Raw genomic sequence first — 20,439 nt, 5'->3', positions numbered from 1 at the left:
TATTTCATGACATCGAGAGACAGTCACAAACACTCACATGCACAATTAAAGGCTATATAAAGTCACCCATTAACTTTAAATGCACGGGAGGAAACCATGATTCCGAGAGAAACCCACTCATATACAGGGAGAACATGGAAACTCCACACAGAAAGGCCCCCCAGGCCCTATCCAGACTTGAACTTTAACCATGCACAAATACAGAAACTTCAAGTTGCACAGGTCAGGAAAAGTATTCACGTATTTTCTCAGGATTACACCAGCAGTCAGCAATGATTTGTTTTCTTTCTTCTTTTTTTTAAAGCTCATTAGGAAGTTTGATTGAACTGAAAACTGCTTCTTTATGTGAGAAAATCAGAGTATAAGTTGGCGTGCTCACTGTGTGAGAGTGTATGTACAGTATATACATCTCATATGTTGGTTGCACACATGGTTTGCAAGTGTCTTATTTGTTCCCTTCAAAGGCTGTCAGTGATTCGTGACTGCAGAAAAGCTGGAGCTTGCAGGCTGAGAGTTTAATGTGAAATTCTGAGCAAAGAAAGTAAGCAATCCCCTCATATTCTGCATGACTAGAGAAGGGCCATTACGAACTCCAGCGAATGAGCGCCGCTTCTCTCCCCCGCTCCCAGAAGTAACCACAATGGGAGAGATCTCAATGACGAGGAAGGAAGCCTGGAAGGGTGTCCCCTCAGTCACATGAAAATGAAGATGCATTTGCATTTCTATCCGGCAGCTGTTGTTTAATGCCAGGGCAGAAGATGAGTAAGTCCAAGCACACACACACACACACACACACACACACACACACACACACACACACACACACACAACACAGGCATATTCAACTGTGACCACTTGGCTCATAGCAGGAGCTCCTTTCTCCATGTCAGGAATCGCTCTCTGGGCTGCATACGTTTTCATATGATTATCATTTCCCCTTTCACGACCCTCCACCCGCAGTCTTGGATCAATGAAAAAAAATATGCTCGTATGCACGAAACAAGCAGGTGAGTGGGCGGACGGTGAGAGACGAGGAGCAGTGCGAGAGGGGAGATGAAGAGAGATCTCTTTGCACTGAGCGCTCGTGTCTTTGTAAAACAAAGACTTATTGTTGACACGGCGCACACGACACGAAACGGTTGTAACCTCAATTGGTCACTCCTCACATTTGTCAGCTCATACATCTGCTTTCCCATTTTAATTATGAATATGTAAAGACAAAACAGGACAAGCCATCCAAAAGAAGGGTTTTACCATGTACTCAGACTTTACTTTGGAAACAATGAGGCAGTAAAAAATCTGAATCAGTCCATGAACATTCAATATTGTCCTCTGCTCTGTCTTCCATTCCAGACTCAGTTGCTTCTTGAGGAATTCAGTGACAGGTCAGGCAGACCGAATTATGGCAAAAAAATAAAAAAATAAATAAAAATGTTCCAAGCACCTCACCAAGTCCACAGTATCTCCTGATCATCGTTCTGTACAAAATCACTCCTACTTCTGCCGCAATACAACTGAACTTGATATTTTTTGCAATCTTCTCCGAGCCGCTAAATATTACGGCCCCGGGGTGCGTAAACTTCAATAATATACAGCTAAAATTGTTTGGAGCAATTTAGTTGGTTGTGTGATATGGAGTTTAATTGATTTCTAATTACACGCCCTGGTGGGCGCATAATTTCATGCGTACAAAACAAAGGGGGTTGTTAGCAAGGTCCGCTATAGAGTGCATCAGGATGCACTGCTTTGTTTTCCCTGTAATTACACACTCCACTCATCTTCCTCCTCATACACTGCACACACACGCACACATACACACGCACACACATCTTAAAAAAAAAAAAAATAAGTATTTTAAAATGTGTGCAATCACTTGTTTTTGCCATAACTACCAAACCACTTAGTAAGTACTTTGGAACAAGACTAACTAAATTAGGTTCCTGGTGGGAATGCCCACAACTGGAGTTCAACAAAATAATTACTGAAACTTTTATTTACTTATTTATTTATTTTAACTTGAAATGTCTCAAGTGCAGCAGCAGACTCAGCAGGAGGGTCCGCTCTTTCATAAAGCAGGATCTGAAGAAAAACAGGATTGTGAGGGTCACGATACCGTTGAGCGGTGTTAAGTAACAAGAGGAATGGCCTCTGCAATAGCAGAGCAGCGGAGCAGGTTACAGCAAGGTTAATTACAATTCTGAACACACAGGGGTAGAAGGGCTGCAGGAGAGGAGGTGGCAGGAGGAGGAGGAGGAGACCAGCTCAAAGGGGCGGCAACAAAGGAGGAGCTAAGAGTTGGATCCCATCTGGATTTACTTTTGTCAAGGCAATAGAATTGAATTGTCTTCTCCTCACCAGCAAAGCTGTACAACCAAGATACACCAAGAGAAACCTCAGTTCTGGAGTGTTGACCCACTGGAGGTTTCTTCAGTTTCCAAAAATCGAATAAGAGGAGCTATCGGGCTTTTCTCGTATGAAGCCAACGCAAGATTTCGGTTCATTTCACTCATTTTCTTCAGTTATCCCACTAGGGAGACCTGATTCAATGCAGTAATTTAGTGCATCTCTCTTCTGTCTGTACTTTTACTTTTATTTATTTAAAAAAATGTTGTACTTTCTCTCCTGACTTTCCCAGAGACAGATGTTCTCCGGTTGTGCTTTTGGTCCCTCTTGTCATCTGTGCATTCTTATGAAAAGTTGTTTTGCTTTCTAAATACCTTATTTAAATCTGTCATGAGATAACCGCTGAAATAAAACAGAACTGAAAATAGAAATTCATTTGCTGTCTCCTGGTAATACAAATTGCTCGTTTGATTTTTATAAATACGTTCAGAGAATAATTCACAGCATCACATCAAATGGACGGCAGGTTATTTAATCTCATGGAGACAAAGAGGTCCAAATGAAGTACGCGTGTCTCATTCAGCTATACACGTTAAAAACATTGCAAAACAAAGGAAAGAGAGGATGGAGCTTTGCCGAACACTCAGCAATTTCTTTTCAGCGCCGACTTCTGGGCACCCCCAGTGACTTCTTTATCTCCACATACTGACACCTTACGACCTGATGGTTCTTCACCTGAGGGGAAAACCCAAGTCAGTGTTCATTTCGTTCCTCATAGAAAGCACTACCTCCACTTTACCCGGGGGCGCCTCACAGTTCTTTGTGCAGACCACAATGTCCCCATCGCAAGGATCAAAAACCTCAAGGCTTCCATCCTCCCCTCCTCTTCGTGTTTCAACCGCTTTTGCTTAACATTCTGCAGGAAATGGACCACATCCATGTACTTTCTTCTTGTTTTATTTTAATCGCTCTGCTTCCGTCATCCAGCTCCTGTCTCTTTTCGTTCTCATTCAAACTCCTTCCAGTCCACAGGTCGCCTGAATAACGCAAGACAGATTACATGTTGCTCTGACCGAAGTGCCCCGGCTATACCGCCGCCCACACTTGCCTCACTGCATTAAGTTTCACATGACACTCACTCACGCATGCATTTGGACAGCATCTACACACCTACACACTCACGCAGATGCCCTGTGCAGAGCTTGTAATTAGCACACGGGCTGTCCGCGGAGACTAGAGGGCTTCAACGGTGGTGTTTTACACTCTTAGCTTATCTCTTTGTTTTTCTGTGATGGAAAAAGACATGAAAAGGAATACATGAAGGTAGAGCCCTGAAGCACTTGCCAGCTTCGTCGGGTTTGGGCCAAAAGGGGTTGTTTGGTCTCTTTTATTGTTCAGAAGAAGGCCAGCTTCCGTCTGAAGTGGCGCTTGTGACTGAACAGAGAGGAAGGAGGCACAATTTACAATTTCACTTCTAAAAATGATTAAAGTAAGACACTTAACTAGCCATACCAAAACAATAAGCGAATTGCTTTGTACTTTTTAAACTCCTGTTGCCGATAAAAGGACAACATAGAATCACAATAATAACACCCGTGGCCAGTATTGATAAGCTCGATAGGATTGTTTGGTTAAAATCTACTAAAACTAAATCACAACAACTGGAGCATCTTGTATGAATCTAATCTCTCACGAGGCGCAAAAGAACAAAATCTCAAACTCCTGCGCCTCTAAATGATTTATTGAGTCATTTTTCCTCTTTGAGGAGCAAAATGATTTGACACGTTGGCATTTGCAGAGGGTTTGGAGACAAAAGTATCTGCTCACCTTGGGGGTTTGCAGATGTGACACATAAAAGATCACAGGGCAAAAAATCAGGCTGTTGTCATGGAAGGTTCTTGGTAGGAGAGAAAATGAATAGAAACCAAAAATAGCCTTTTCCCGTGGCTCATTGACTGTGGTTATTTTATTCCTCATTTTGCAGCTCTGGTACGAGCAGCAATTATAAGTCCTCGCTACAGTGGTGTCCCTAACCAACAGCACGTTTAGGCTGTTTGCTGGAAATATTTGTAAATATGTTTGCACAGTTGTATTATTGGTGTAACACTGGGTCAGTTTAATGACTTTTACTGGTTCACTCATTAAGCTCAGCTGTTACTGAGTTACTATGATCTGAATCTTTGGAATTCTTTAACAAAACTCAGTTATGAACTAATGACAACAAGAAGAAGCAACAACCAAACTAGCAACATGCAGACAGCAGCCGCAGAAACGCAAACTCACATTCATCCAAGGCTGCAAATGCATCACACTAATGCTGCAGGTTGGTTTAGGGCTGGTGAGGTGTCCCTCTAGTAAACAGCAGCTTAGTGAAATAGCAACAGAGCGGTTTTTCACAGTTTAAAAATAAGTTTGAATAATGCTAATGTGACAAGTAAGAATTATTGTCATTCAAAACAAATGTGACAAAGACTAACAGTCATTTGTCATTTGTGAAGTCATTTGTTTTATACATTTTAAATTGTTATTGATGAAATTTCTCTGATGGTTCAGTGGTTAATTTGTCACTTTTGCTTTGTGTGTTGGTTGCTTCCTTTTCTATTTGACTTGACTACCGAAACAAAATTCAAATTCCAAAAATTCTAATTCAAATATCGAGAATGCCGTTTTCAAAACAGTCCGTTATGTCGTCTCCTTTATTTAGAAATTCAGACTTTTAGAAAAACTGCAGATTCAGGGACGTTCCTCATCGATGACAAAGGTTTTGAATTTGGAATGAAGAAAAGGAAACATTTCGTGATCCTCTATCTCGTACAGTTTAGTAAAAATACGAGCTCAGAGGTTTTTTTTTGGTTTCAATAAAATGAATTAATCAACAAACATTAAAAAGGCTGTAGTCCACTTGTTACTATACCATTGATCTCAAATATATCATTGTACATCCGCCATAAATGAAAGGCAGTATGAAATGAAGGTCTGGAAACACTATTCCTTGTAGCTCTTGCATATTTTGACAGAAGATAGTGTTGGAAAAGTTTAGAATGACAGGATTAAGAGGTTGGAAAATGGTTTAGCAGAGAATATGTAGAGTACTGCTCATGAAGATCTGGCAGAAGCATCACCCCAGCTGTCAGTCATGACATTTATCCCCTGACAAGCTCATTGTCAAGGTAACTGTAAGTCACTGTTGACATTGTGTGTCATGTGAAGTCGTCTGCTGTCCCTTATAATTCCCTCTGATGTCTTAAATGTCGTTTCTGGTCACACTTTGAGAGTTATCAACTACTACTTTCAGAGCAAATGGAAGAAACTACTTTACCTCGTCCTCGAACCTCTGTCTCTCACACACACGCACGCACGCACGCACGCACGCACGCACGCACGCACGCACGCACGCACGCACGCACACACGCACACACGCACACACACACACACACACACACAAAGGAGGTGGAAACTGGCATCCCGTATTGCAGTCCATAATTTGTCATCTTCCATTAGGGTGGAGGATAATAGATGGATAGTGACAGTGATGTTAATTGGTTTTCCCCCTTCTTGTCAGCTAGAGGTTGGGTGAAGAGACAGTGAGATAGGCGTAAAGAGAAGAGTAGAGAAAGGTTGGGACGGGTGTTACAACGTGTAATATTTGAAACGAGAAAGAACCCCATACTTCTTGGACGTGTGCACCATGTCTCCGAAAAACGTTTTTTTCTTCCAATTTATGTTTTAAGTCACGCTTTTCATTTTCGTCACTCTCCACTGAGAGAACGCTGTTCCGACGGCCAAACTTAGGTTTAAAAGACAACCTGCTGCACAACCTGAGCCTCAGCCACCACCTGTGTGCTCTACTCGGTACATAAACAAAAGGCAAAACTTATTCAAAAGGCCACAGAAAGATGCACTGGTTCACGCTCCAGTCTCAAAATGAGATTATCCCTGCTTGAGTCTCGTCGGGGGCCTTGCTGCGTGGACTTTGTATGTTCTCCCTGTGCATGTCGTCTCTGGGTACTCCCGTTTCCTCGCACAGTCCAAACACACACGTTTGAGGTGATTCTAATAAACGCATGAGATGGCTCCCCTGAATGAGCAGATATGGCGTTTATACCAAATCACCGCTTCTAATCTAGGAGGGTTCTACAGCTTTTTCTTCACTGACATTCAAAGTCACTGTGTTGAAGTATGTTAGGAGAAATGCGCCAACCCTTTTTAACTGTGTGTTTTTGCAGTAGTGTGAGCAACAGGGCTGAGAATTATTGAGGTGCAGCATGGAGCGTCGTCCTTATCTAAGCTATGGCCGTTTTTATCCAGGTGCCCGATGGTTACTGTAAACAAATAAGAAAGACCCTGAAGGCATATGAACTGGTTTATGAAGAAAATATTTCCAGTTTTAATTAACAATTGTTTTCCCGACATTGCTATGGCAATTTCTATTTATTTCACTATTTACTTTTTCTTTCGATAATTGAGAAATAACACATTTTTCTCACCTTTTCTATTTACCGATGAACTGATCTAATCTAATATAGAGTGTTTACATTGTCTGAATGGTTGAAACTCAATTGGATGCATATTTTGTAAGAATGTGTATGACATGAACGCACACTAAATGAATTACCCAAGCAACACACTTCATAAAATCAATTCAAGGGAACAATCTATAAATACAATACCAATGCTGTAAGTTAAACTAGTTATATTTTAGTTAACTTAATCTTTTCAAAAACATACACTTATTTTCTTGGGTTTCACTTATGTTAATCTATTTAATCTATAAGGATTTTATGAAGATTGCTGTTTGTCGTTACAGATAAAGACTGTGCAGCAAAGGGAGAACATGCAATCCTCAAAAAGAGGCCTGGCTCTGAAGTCAAGCTTATTTTGTTTGTTTGTTTTTTAAGTAATGGGATGGTAAGTTTTTCTGCACCATTTTCACTTGTGATTCTGATTTAATCCCTATTTTAAAACAAGCTTGTCTTTATTACGTATACTACAATATTTATATTCAAACATGATTTGTCTTCTTGAAAAGAATTCATCATTTCTTCCCAACAGTAAGAGCATTTTCTCAATTTGCACAATTTGCAACATATTGTGGGCCTTTTGATGCCCAAGTCTTTTTTGAAAAACAGTCTGAAAGTTTGAACCTCGACACAAAAATCTGTCTAAATATATATTGTTCTATCGTCTCCAGAAAGCAGAGGCCACTGAATGTATAATTGCATCTGTTGAGCATATAAGCCCACTTTAACTGACGAAGCGTTGTTTGTTGCTCGAGCCAATCTCAGCTGAGAACCTCTCCATCAAAAGGCAAATACAGATTGAGACACACAATCACACCTAAGGGCAATTTTGTGACAATAATCATGACCAGCGTGTTTTTCTTTTTGGGATTGTGGAAGCAAACTGACATTCACACAGAAAAAAATTTCAAACTTCACACCAGTGCACCCCCCCCCCCCCCCCCCCCCCCCCCCATACACTTATTCCCACCGTACATGTTCAATGAGTATAATTACATTTCTTATTGAAATTAGTCGCTGCCTGAATTCCTTTCCTTTCTCGAATCAAATTTGTACACTGATCTCTTTAGCAGCACAAAAGGTTCAGCTAACATGATTAGTGAATATCAATTATAATTCAATCAACTCATTCACGATTTAATAGAACAAATTTTACAGCTGGATGATGTTCGGGAGCGCCTGGTCCAGAAGGCCGCACATATCAGGGATGAATTATGTAGCAGCAAGTGACAGTGGCACTATGAAGTATTGACCGCCGCTCTCAGGGATTCACGTTTGATTTATTGTCCAGGAGAGACATGAGGTGATGCAAGACAACCTCGGGTGAGGGTTAAAGAAGAGACAACAAGCATTGATCATACGCGGTGGCAAACGGAGCAGACGAGGAAAACAGGCCCGGCTTGGAAATCAGTGGGAATGGGGGGGCGGACTTGTCAATTCATTACTCACATTTCCTCGACAGCCGCCAGCTTTTCAGATGGGTTTTAGTGGCTTTGTGTGAAGATGGCAAATAAACTCACAGGTGTATTAACAAGGGATGCATGGTGGGAGTTCACATGCATGTGTGTAATTGAATCAGCACACAAAGACTGGTATTACAGTGCAGAGCCCTTCCAGAAATAATTGACAAGGGTAATCCTATTATGATGTCAGTCAAGCCCTTCTCTAACAACCCCATGGTCTATTGGTGTCATACAGCACGTAGCTTAGAGGAACTAGAGCCAAAAGGCAGTTTGCACTGATATTTTTTTCCTGGCGTCACTGACCAGATTCCCCGATGACTGTCCAAGACATTTTCCTCCACCTGTTCTCACAGTGACTCAGCAAGATGCAGATTTAAAACCTGTTCAGTTATTATGGAAGAGGATAGTGGGGCTAAACGATCAACACTCATAAATATATATATATATATATATATATATATATAAGAACAAATTACTCAGTTCAGTTAAAACATTACGACATAAAAGTAATATTAAGTTCCTCTTTTGCTGCTAAATGAGCTCTAAACATGGGTCAGGAACAGAGCTGCAGATTATTTGAGTCGTGTTATGCTGCCAAGGTGGGGGTGACATCCTGGAAATTTGGAGAGCCCGTTTACACTTCAAATGCGTGAAGCAATGGTAAACCTGCTCTGCTTTTTAAAGTGCAAATCTCTTAAATTAGATGATTTTCATATTAAGAACTGAACCCATCAAAAACAAGCATTGATTTTTCATTTATGTTTTAGATTTTTTTAACATACGATTCCTGAAGAAAGACATACTGTAATCTGAAAGCATGGGCTCCAGTAATTTCCCCGAGCTTTCACCCTGCTATTATTTACTGCGATTCCAGTGAGAACGATGGCGGCGTGGAGAATTCCTGAAAGAGCAGTGTTTTTCAAACCATAATAATCTGCTGGCATGTTCCCGCTGAACTTTCCATGCAGTCCTTGGGTTTTTATTCAAATAATAACGCATTTCTTTAACAAGCATCCCAGCCATTTTTACTAGAATGAGGCAAGCTGCACTAGTTGAGGTCAGGATAGTTACGAGGTTCCCTCTAAAGTTCTTCCAAAGTCAGCAAGCCGACGGTGTCCTTAAAAGAATGGTGCCAGAAATGGAACAGATACGTGAGCTCTGTGCAAAAGCAGGAGGCAAGCTATTCAGAACTGGAGTGCATTTCATTGTTCCATGGTCTGGTAGACATAAGGCTGTATTTACAACGTCCTTCAGCAGATGTGGCAACGTTATCCCAAAGCCACCACTTTTCTGAAGTCATTTATGAAACCGAAAATGAATTCAGTAGATCGATCAGCCACTCAAAAAACACATTTAGGAAAAGGTTCAGAACGTTTTCCCGTTTCCCAGAATCCAAAGACAAACCTATCGGCTTCCAAATAGCTAGTTCCTTAGGTCTGTTTAGGAAAGTAATTGTTCATTATAGTAATGCTGTGGCACATTAGCAGCAGGTTCAGTCTAACGGGTGATTCACTTATGAGGTTCAGGTCAATGTACATGAAATAGTTGGTGGAAAATGTTCTAATTTCTGTACTAAAGACAAGTACACAGAGAGAAAGGAACAAAAATGTTGAGATAAACTACATAGATGCAGATAATTATAAAAATGCCATGCTGAAATTTATCTATGTGTTCAAATACATGCTGTTAAGAAAGGTATATGCTATTTGGAGGACGATTTTCTTTTATGTTGCTTTCAAGAGGACAAAGCCAGTTCAGGAGCTTAATGAAACAGTAACAGAGCAAGACAGCAGCTCTCCAACTGTTTTTATGTAAAATAATGAGACATTCAGTGAGTATAACCATGTCAGTAATCTTGCATTACTCATTTAGTAACCCTAACCCAATAAACATCGATGCTTGCAAGAAGCGTTCATAGACGTCAAAGTTTGGTGAGATATCGCAGTGGGAAGCTCGCTTTCACTCGAGAAGAAAGAAAAGACCCACAATCGGTTGGAGGGAGCCTGTACACAAACGGGAGAAATGAACATCTTGACAGGTGGAGAAAAGATGTAAGTGATGGAAATAATGCGAGCTGGTTTTCCATTGTGCCACCGTCTCTTCACTGACATTGATCGGAGTTGATTTGCATTACTCTGAGGATTCCTCTTTCAAAGACGCCAGGCAGATGAGCAGTGAAGGGAGTCAAGAGTTTCCTGCAAGACGGCTTTCCCTCCCACTCCTGCATGTCTCACACATCAATAAACCCTCGTATGACTCACAGCTGGGAAGTCCTCGGGTGGTGAATCTGCCTACGACAGTATATCCTTGGCTCGGCACTTTCATCTTGATGGAGCTGACAGGTTAAAACCATAAATGAATCCCTCTTTTAATTACTCCCTTAACAAGCCACTATTATTATTATTATTATTATTTTTTTTTTTTTGTGAAAGGCAACGAGAGGACGCCGCTCAGCCCTGTTGGTTTAAGCGCAGGTTTGTCGGATCCTTTAGGGCTCCTTTTTACTGTAGTTAGTGTGCGGATAATGCGCTTCAGAACCCGCTGTGGCCATTACTGTCCCAGCATAATCATCTAGACCTTTGGTTTCATTTAACTGTAATGAGCCCATTCTCAGGCTGTGACCATGCAGGAAAGAAAAAATACACAAATAGTGCCATCTCATCCATTTCTCTACCTATTATGTAAAACCCTTGAGCTTCCTAATTTTATATATATATACAGTGGCTCAGTTATGTCTGAAGATGTCTCTGTATCAGGCCAGTTGTATCCATCTATTCCCAAACTGTTTTATCCACACACACTCACATTCCTCACTAATTAAGCTGAATACATGTTTTTAGTGTGTTGGAATATATCAAAATTACACTGTGGAAAAAAAAAAAAAAAACAACAACAGAAAGAAAAGGCCCAGCCAGGATAGAAACCCACATCCATTTGGTCAACCGGTTGGGGTGGAGGTGGAAGCAGTATTGTTATTGTTATGTATTTTTCCCAGTGTTGACACACCAGCATGATCGTTAGCAATATCACAGATCAGGATTCAACTTTTCCCAACAGAAATCAGAAATCTTAACTTTCACCAGTGGGTTAGTGCAACCAAATCACTCTTAAATCCATCCTTCTTTCACTATTAATCCAAGGCTTTAAATGTTACAAGTAAATATAACAAGTATTCAGAAAAATAAATACATAATAAATACAAATAAAAACTTACATTTTAAGTTACGTCTGGAAAATCAAAATAAGTACAGGAACCAAGTACAATTACCACCATAGTGAGTAATTAAAGTAACGTTTCACTACAAAACCATTGTTTCTGGCTGTGATTATGGAATATTTTAACTGAATGAGAAGAGCCTCATCAAAAAGAGAAAAAGGAACAATTAAATGAAAATATAGCGTTGTGTGACACCATTTGTGTTTTATTGTGAGTTAGAAAGATGGAAACAAGCGGTCAAACTGCGCCTGGATATTTTTCCAAACAGAAACTACAACATAGAGAGACGTGTACCCTGAACACATGGTTGTTCACTGGCTTCATTGATTTATTGGCATTCTGATTACTGGTGTTGTGAAACTGTCTTGTTTTACCCACAGGCTATTTGTCTTGGTTTTCTAAGCTCCTGTTTTAAGATTGTAAGTAGAATTTGTTCTTCTGTGCACTAAATAAAAGGCTGTATATTATATTTCGCTGCTTTGCAGGTGAAAACATGCAAATTGAGAAAATAAGATGTGGCAGTCAAAAATTCACGTTTCTAAACATCTTTTGAATGCCTTTTCACTTTAAAAGTCCTGCTGTATTAAACGATTTAAAAAAAAAAAGGGTCCTCTGAAGGTTAAGAGGCATCTTCAGCAAACACTCCAGTGAACGATTCAGTGAGTGGTCCGAGTGAATGAGAGCGAGTGGACATTCAAGCATCGGGATGAGGAGTAAAAACCAAAGTCCTCCTCACAACAAAACAAATCTTCTCCTCACAGCTATTCAGCAATTTCCACTCGTCTCTCCAAGCGGCCGAGACATGAACACATTTTTGGCCTCTAGGTCAACTGCTGGAAACCGTGTCGCTATAGGAAGCTCTTTACTGCTCAACCAGAATACGAGATGAGCAAGAAACACCTCGCTTGTGTTGACTACTGTGCTCCGTCTTATGTAAGAAGGAGTCCTGCTGGGGTACATCAAACCAGGCTCATAAATAATTCCAGTCTTACTCATAGCTTTTGAATTATTTAAAGTTCTGCTCTGTTAACTGTAATATTTCAGCTAATAAACTAACTATCTGCTGGTGAAGTTGAACACTTATTGTTGAACAGAGGTCAGTGGAGTCACAGCTCGTTTTAGATGTTAGTTATACTGCAATCACAAGATTTATTATTATTTTTGTGAGGTGTTCTATTATTAAAAAAAAAAAAAAAAAAGACCATATAGCTGTGGAGGTTGTGAAACACCGCTCCAACTCACTATGCTATTATTAGACTTTTCGCACTGCATATTTTTACATGGCTCAAGCAGCAAAATCTTCAATCCAGTATATCTATTTTTCTTGTATTGTTTTTTATGTATAACTAGCATACTGTCTTGAGATATTTAAACCAAATAATCCCATTATTTGTGTCCCCTGTGCTTTTATTGGAGAAAACCTGTATTGTGTAGAAAAGCAAGCCCTCTATTGAGGAAATCCTTTCTAACATCAAAATCATTTTATTCATTATATAAACTTCAGACTGATAAAAACAAGAAAAATATGTGTTAGATTTGTGTGATACATTGCGTGTACACCTCAAGTGACATAACTGGAACAGATTCACCCATTCACACATAAATCAACCTCCACTGGGAGCAACTTGGGGAAAACTGTCTTGCTCAAGGGTACTCTGTCACGTAGAGACGGTGAGGTAAGGAACTGAACCACAAACTTTTGGACTTGAAGACAAGTCATTCTACCAAAGGAGCCACAGCCGCAATATAGTCTTTTTCAACCCCACACTTTTCATCTGGAGCTATGCGGCAGTTGTAATGAAAAAACTATATATTTTTCCTATATGCGCAGGAAATAAATTATTATTGTTATTGGCAATACAAGTCACGCCTGACTATATATGGTTTTCTTGGCCGGGTAAATAATGCACAAGCCATGGAAATTTATCAGCAGAGGGAAAGGAGAAGAACCGTATTTGAGAGCAGTGCAGTAGTGTAGCCTGCTGGTTGTTTATTAATAGCCCGAGATATCAAGGACGACAGTGTACATGTATTCTGCACAGCTGCCTCGTGTTATTTATGCTTCTTTGGCTCTCGATGAACACAGATATGGTTTAGATATTTGCAGAAAACGCTGCCAGCAACAGTGCACAGCAAAACAGAGATTATCAGGAGTCAGCAAGTGAGCAAAAGTTGCAAAGGTTTTGGTTGAAGTTCTTCAAGCAAATATCAGCGAATGACAATTTTTCAGACACTTAAAGAATTTTTAAAGTCCACCAAACATCTCGAGATGGTATGTAAACCCAAAGAGTTTATCATCAGAGGAAAGGAACTCATTATCACAGGATATAACAAGGACACTGTATTTTACATTTAGTGTGTTGTGAGGTTCATTCAACTTTTCGGGGGGTTATTATACAGGGTGTGGTGGGGGTAGCAAATGTGAGTCCAATGAAACTAAAAATGTGTCCAAATAAAATACTATTCTTACCTGCCACATATTGTTTAAATCAGGTTTTCAAACCAAATGGAAAACATGCATGGAAAAGCCCTTCCTTTCTAAAAAAATAAAAGAAGACTTTTATCTTTATTCTTTTTATATATTATTAAAAAGACATCCGGAGCCCCATTAATGCATTCATCCATGTGTCAATGCTTCCATTGAGTTTTTGGCTTTAACCTACACTGCTTTATCTAAGCACTTGCTACTGCTAAGTCAATAAAACATGTTACTTCTCATATCTCCTTCACCGTTTTAGGTCACATCTTGTGTGTGTGGAGCCGTTCTCACTCATGCGGATGACGACTGTAATTCGGTGGGAAAGAGAAACCGCTGAGCTGGCAAAGCCTGCCCGTCGCTGGAAGGTCATAGCACTCCCGAGTCACTGACAAATGAGCTATATTTCAGACTGCTGCTGCTGCTTGCTGCCGTTCTGCTCTGTTGTCTTTTAAAACAAGGATGGAGGGAGGAGAGGATTTTTCGTTTATCCTCCTTCCCAGCTCGAAGAGCTCCACCCAAACATGTTGGACCTTGAACGCAGAAGTCAAATCCTGGTCTCAGAAGCTACTGACCTCTACGTTTTACAAGTCTCTTGGTTTGTCACCGCTTTGTTCTTTGGCATCTTCATCAGACGTGGTGAAGCATGGCGACATCAAGAAGCAGCAGAATGGTGACCTTACAGCGTTGAGACTGGATAAGTAGCAACAGGTGGAGGTGAGCTGCCACAAACAGAAAACATAGATTTAGATGGCTGTGATTGGCAACAAGGAGGAAACATGTCTCCCTTGTGAAGTGCTGATCAGATCACTACAGTATGTTTAACTTGCTCATAGTATTGGTGGTTGGGGAGCGCAACACTGTTTTAGAACTACTGCTGCTGCTACTATCCACAAAAACTAACTTTCTTGTGTGTTTTGTGGCTCTTCACAGACGTCCGATTGTACTCCAAGGGAGTCATAGCGTCGTACCTGGCGCTGCTACATCCCTCATAGCTAGAAAGTGATTTATGTTGCTTTTTTCTCCGTTTCTCATACGCACAAGGCCTCGGAGCGTTATCAGTGTACGCCTCCCATCTTAACATTCTTTGCATTCGGATGCATCACTTCTGTAACCTCAGAGAGACTTTCTCATGCACTGCTGTGAGCTTCGTGGTGCATACTCTCACTCCTGGAATACAAGACAAATAGAAATCACAGAACACCGTTTGCACTTTGACAGTTTGGTCTTTTTTGTCTCAACACACGAGAAGCTAAATTCCCACAGCATCAGAAGGGAAAATCTTTGTAGAAGCGTCAGAGAGGATTTGACGAAGCTGTTGCTCATCCCACAAATGCATAATGCATGTTCCTGGACTCAAACCAGGTCAGGCTTTGGAGGTGTGGAGCTGGTATTTAATATAAACATATGTAAATATGTGTTATTTATCAAATTGATTCCGGACGAACCTTACAGTTCATTATTGTTGGTCATCTCTTCTATTCATGACTGTTGCAGATATTTTACATTTCTTCTATGTTTAATCATCATTGAATAAACAGCATCAAGATCTTGGCTACAGTCCCCTCATAACAAAGTCAGTTTGCATATTTCATTTACTTTTTAGCAACTGCAGACAAATTATTGGATTTTTGAATGATGATGTGCATATTCAGTCACTGTATAAATTATATTTCAGACTGTAATTCTTCTTTGATTTAACTGGAATTTCTGATCAAAAACCCACGAACAAGAAATCTTCACTGGAATTGTTGCATCACCTCATCTCATCTCTGTTTTTAAAGCCATTTAAAAACCAAAGTTTTAAAGACTCACAAGGGTATGTTTACTTTTCTATTAATCAGAATACCACACTGCCTCCTGCTGGTAGAGAGGGAGAACGACGTTATTGTAGTTAAGCTTTTAAATAGATGGTGTGTTCAAGTACAATTATGAAATAATAGTAAGATCAGACAATATACAAAACAAAACACAACAGAAATCAAGTAACAAGTCCTGGTTTGTTATAGTGGGGATTCAACTAAATAAAAGAGGCAATCCATAGTCTTTCTATCAACGGCAAACCACCTGTACAGCAGGACAAAACAACACACAGACAACAGCTTGCTCTAACACCGAGTCTGTCCACATGACATGTAAAACAAAAAAGTATTAAAAAATTTTTTTGAGTGTTATCACTGCTGGATTATGGAAACCTGACTTCTCAAGACCGTAAAAGTAGAAAAGTATTTGTCTTTCGACCAGCTCTTTCAGGTCGCCACAAGCGGAAAAAAACCTCTATAACTCAATTGGATGAGATATGAGAGAAAAAAACCAAAAATTGTCATTCAGTCTTTCAGTTTATAAATTGTATGTACGGTATGTATAATGTAATTTTAAAATTGTACCACAAAGCCAGTTATCAAACTGATAATTAGAGGAGCGAAAGGTCTTCAAAACTTCAATTTTCCTTCATGATACAACCAAATGAGAATGAGGCCTTAACTCGTGTTCAGGTAAGGAAGAGCCATAATGCACCTGTGTTGGTTCCGAGTAGCTGCAGTTTGCAGCAATAGTCAAACTGCGTGATGTAGTGAGACCAAGATCGTGAACTTTGCGACACTCAGGCTGTTTGTAGTGGCACAATGGTGACAATGACCGTCCCTAAAGTCCTGTCCTTGTAAGGGAGATTTTAAGTCTCGATCAAATCTGTTCCTTTTTGGAGGCACACACCAGTGAAGCACCAAGCGCGGCATCAGAAGTGTGATCATGATAAGCTGATTGCACTTTTCTGAACAACCACAAGCGGTCGTGAGTGGCAGTGAGAGAGTTACAGGATTGGCAGCACGCACTTGTAATATCTCCTGTTGTAGCATAAACACAAAGCAAAAACACAAGATCCAATAAGCAGTTGGATGTAGGGTTAGGGTGAGGCCCTGGCAGAGGTGACCCCAGTCCACATCCGAGGCTACAGTCAGTGTTATATGGTTGAGCACCGCAAGTATCTGATCGTGTTCATTGAGGAAGTGAGATGACTAAAAAAAGCTCAAATAATCCCAGCATATGGGTCAAAAAGGTAAATAGTTTTATCTGATGGCTTTGTTGCCATCTGCTGTTCAGATGTGAATTACTATAGTCCTCGCTAGTAAAAAAGGATTAAGAACAGCTGCTATTTTTATTGAAAAACTGCTGGTGTCTACTGTCATTTTCGCCATTTGCCCAGCCACCCCAGGAGCAGGACTGTAATATCTTGTTTTGGTTGATTATTAATGTGCCTGCACTATTTATGCTTATATCTACTGAAACTTTCTCTTCAGTTAAATGCCATGATGTAAATGTTCTAATATTATATGATGGACTGGTATGACTTCATAATTTCCTTGATATGGATTGGTTTGTCAAATGTTTCTTTATGCTTGTGATATTATATACTATATGCTACAAAAAATCAGAACATGAACGTTTTATGTTGTGTCTACCTGATTTGTAAAAAATTTACAAAAAATACACAAAGAAATGTTGTTTTTTCCTGACCTGTAAGACTCGAGATTATGATGCACTCGATTGTTTGTTTTCACCACTTCTGATTTATATTTTCATTGTAGGTCTTCAGTCAGCAGGGGGTGCCATTTCCATCTCCTTTGGTTTTTGCAGCCGTTTTAAAATGTGTTTTTGGTATAGAATTTTTAGCGACAGATAAAAGGGCGGAAAACCTAATAAAGACGAAGAGTCAAATATCAACTTTAATAATTGCTGAATAATAATAATAATAATAATAATAATTATTATTATTATTATAATAATAATAATAATAATAATAATAATAATAATAATAATAATAATAATAATAATAATAATAATAATAATAATGGTTCTAGGTGTTTTATTCAATTTTATTTTGCATTAATTTCCATAGAAATTGTAAAGGATATATTTATTCTTGGCATTATTGTTGCTGTGGATGACGATTGAAATTAAACTTCGAAGATAATTTAGAGACACTCCCATTCAGATTAATCATTTCCTTGCAGCTTCAGAGGACGATGGAGCTTCAAAGTCCAGTGTATTGTTATCAAACTTCTTCCCTCTAATTAAACTGCACACATGCAGACTCCTGCAGCTTGTAAACATTTCATTTTCCTTTTGGTTTCCTGGAGACTCTTTCCAGGTCGTCATGGTTTAAGGGTGTCATGGTGTCAGGATTAGTGTCACAGCTGCTGCACCTTGATGAGATAGACCCGGACTTCCTGTGCACGCACACAGTGTACACACCCTGAACACACCCTGAACACACCATACGGTAAACAGGGTCAGCCCTGACAGCAGGAGTCACCAGCAGCAGCCGCATGAGAAAGGCCATGCTGTGAGCCACCTTCTTAGTAGGGATTTATTTTGCTAGATTTTTCCTAAAACCAGCCTCAGAGTCACGTTATTTCAAATTTTGTGGAATAAGGAATGACTCTACATGAAGAAGACTGTGGTAACTAGCTGTTGTGTTTAAGAGACACTGATATTGTTATTGAGTTGATACTAGGATGATTACATTCTGGCCTGCGAGGAAATAAATGACACACCAATGAAGTAAAATTATCCACACTGATAGAGCAGCTGTTTTTCTTCCCTCCTGTCACTTGTTGCTTCTGACCCTGGAGCAAAATGCAGCTCAGAATGAGGATGTGACCTCATCACATTACAGCTTGGTCATCCCTGGCTGAGTCATGGTACTTGACTCCTGGTCAGTAAATGGATCATGTGAGCCATCAAGTCAGGGACTATTTGTATGTCACTGTGATTAAATCAAAGTACCAGAAACCTCCCAAGCCAGACTGGCAGCTGATTTTACTTAGGGGATTCAGATAAGGGATTCAACAGTATCCATCTCACAGATGAATGAAAGCAGAGAAAAAGAGCAGTCAAACATGTTCATGAATGGCCACAGTTGTGTACAATAGATGTCTATTTCAACCATGTACAGGGAAGTCACTGACATATTTACTATTGATGGATATTTCAAGACTTCTGTCATTTATTTGTCATTCATTTCAGTTAATCAATTTACATTAGGCTTTTTTTTGTTTTAAATAAAAACAACTATTGCTATGTTTGGCACAACTATTTTATCCAACAGTTTTTTTTTCAAATACTCCCTGAGTGCCATAAACATATAATCTTGAAAAAAGTAAAGACATATAGAAGTTAACAGATATAGTAATTTGCCTGTTGTTGATTCAAATAAAATCTAAGGAATGATTCTCAAAATTTGTGTTTGTTTGATCTTCTTGTCTTTATTGCAACAATGGTTCCTGTTAACTGCTGAAAGTCAATTTTATTTGTCTTCAACAGTGTCCCACAGCTGTCAGAAAAATATATTGTGGGATGTGAGAGAAGAGCTGAGGAATGTGGCTATGGAAAATGCATCAAATCTCTGATTCTTTTACATCTTGTTTCTTGAAATCTTTTGGGGCGCTCTTTCGTGTCAGGCAGTTTTGATTATTGATCCTCCATAGATAGTTTCCTGAATTCAATCAACAAATGCACCCAACAACAGAATAGGCTGTTTTGCACTTGTGCAGAACACTTGGTATTTTTGTCATGACGCAAACTAACTCTCGTTATCTCGGAAACACATTCTATACAGATGTGGCACTATTTAGATTGAAAAAAAAAAACTGTAAAAGATTTATTGTATTGTTACAACAACGAAATAATCTACAAATTGTCTCCTTTTTGTGCTGACTTTATAATTGAGTTTAGTTTATTTTATTGCAGTGGCTGCAGTGTTAATAACACAAAGATGTAAACTGAGTGATAGTCCATAATCCAAGCTTCCTGTCACTCATTTCTCCTTTTAATGGGAGAGAAGAGTTTCATTTTACTGCTGCTAATAGGAGTCTTGTGGTTTTTCTTCATTTCCGGAATCTTAAGGATGGGTGGAAGTGCAACAGACTCACAAAACCCGTGATATGGCTAAAAGCTGCTCACTTTCACAAGACAATGGGTTGCGTGTGTGTGTTTGTGTGAGTGTATGTGTGCGTAGGGATAGCAATGTGACAGACGTGTTGGTCTATGTGCTAAAGTGCTCCAGGATTATCACATGACTCGTGGCTGCTGCAAGTTCAGGGCAGGTACAGGCTTATGTCAAGAAAGGGAAGGAGACATGGAAAAGGAAGGAACATTGCTCATTAATCATATACACTCACTGCGTCGACCTTATCACTTCATTACAAGTTCATAAAATGTCTGATCAGTTCAAGTTGAATTTATAATATAATGGAAGTGACCACTGTTTAACAGAAAGGAATTACATACAGATTTTATATAGTTTGTTTGCCTCTATATCTGTATTTTTACTCCATTTTCATCCACTTCTTAATTCTGTACTCTTTTTTTTCACACTTCTTGTACCACTCTGTATTAGTTTTTTTTTAAATAAACCTAGTT

The sequence above is a fragment of the Lipophrys pholis genome (assembly GCF_963383615.2).
Source record: "Lipophrys pholis genome assembly, chromosome: 12".
Classification (NCBI taxonomy): Eukaryota; Metazoa; Chordata; class Actinopteri; order Blenniiformes; family Blenniidae; genus Lipophrys; species Lipophrys pholis.
The sequence above is the reverse complement of the archived record's forward strand: the minus strand, read 5'-3'. Positions refer to the sequence as shown.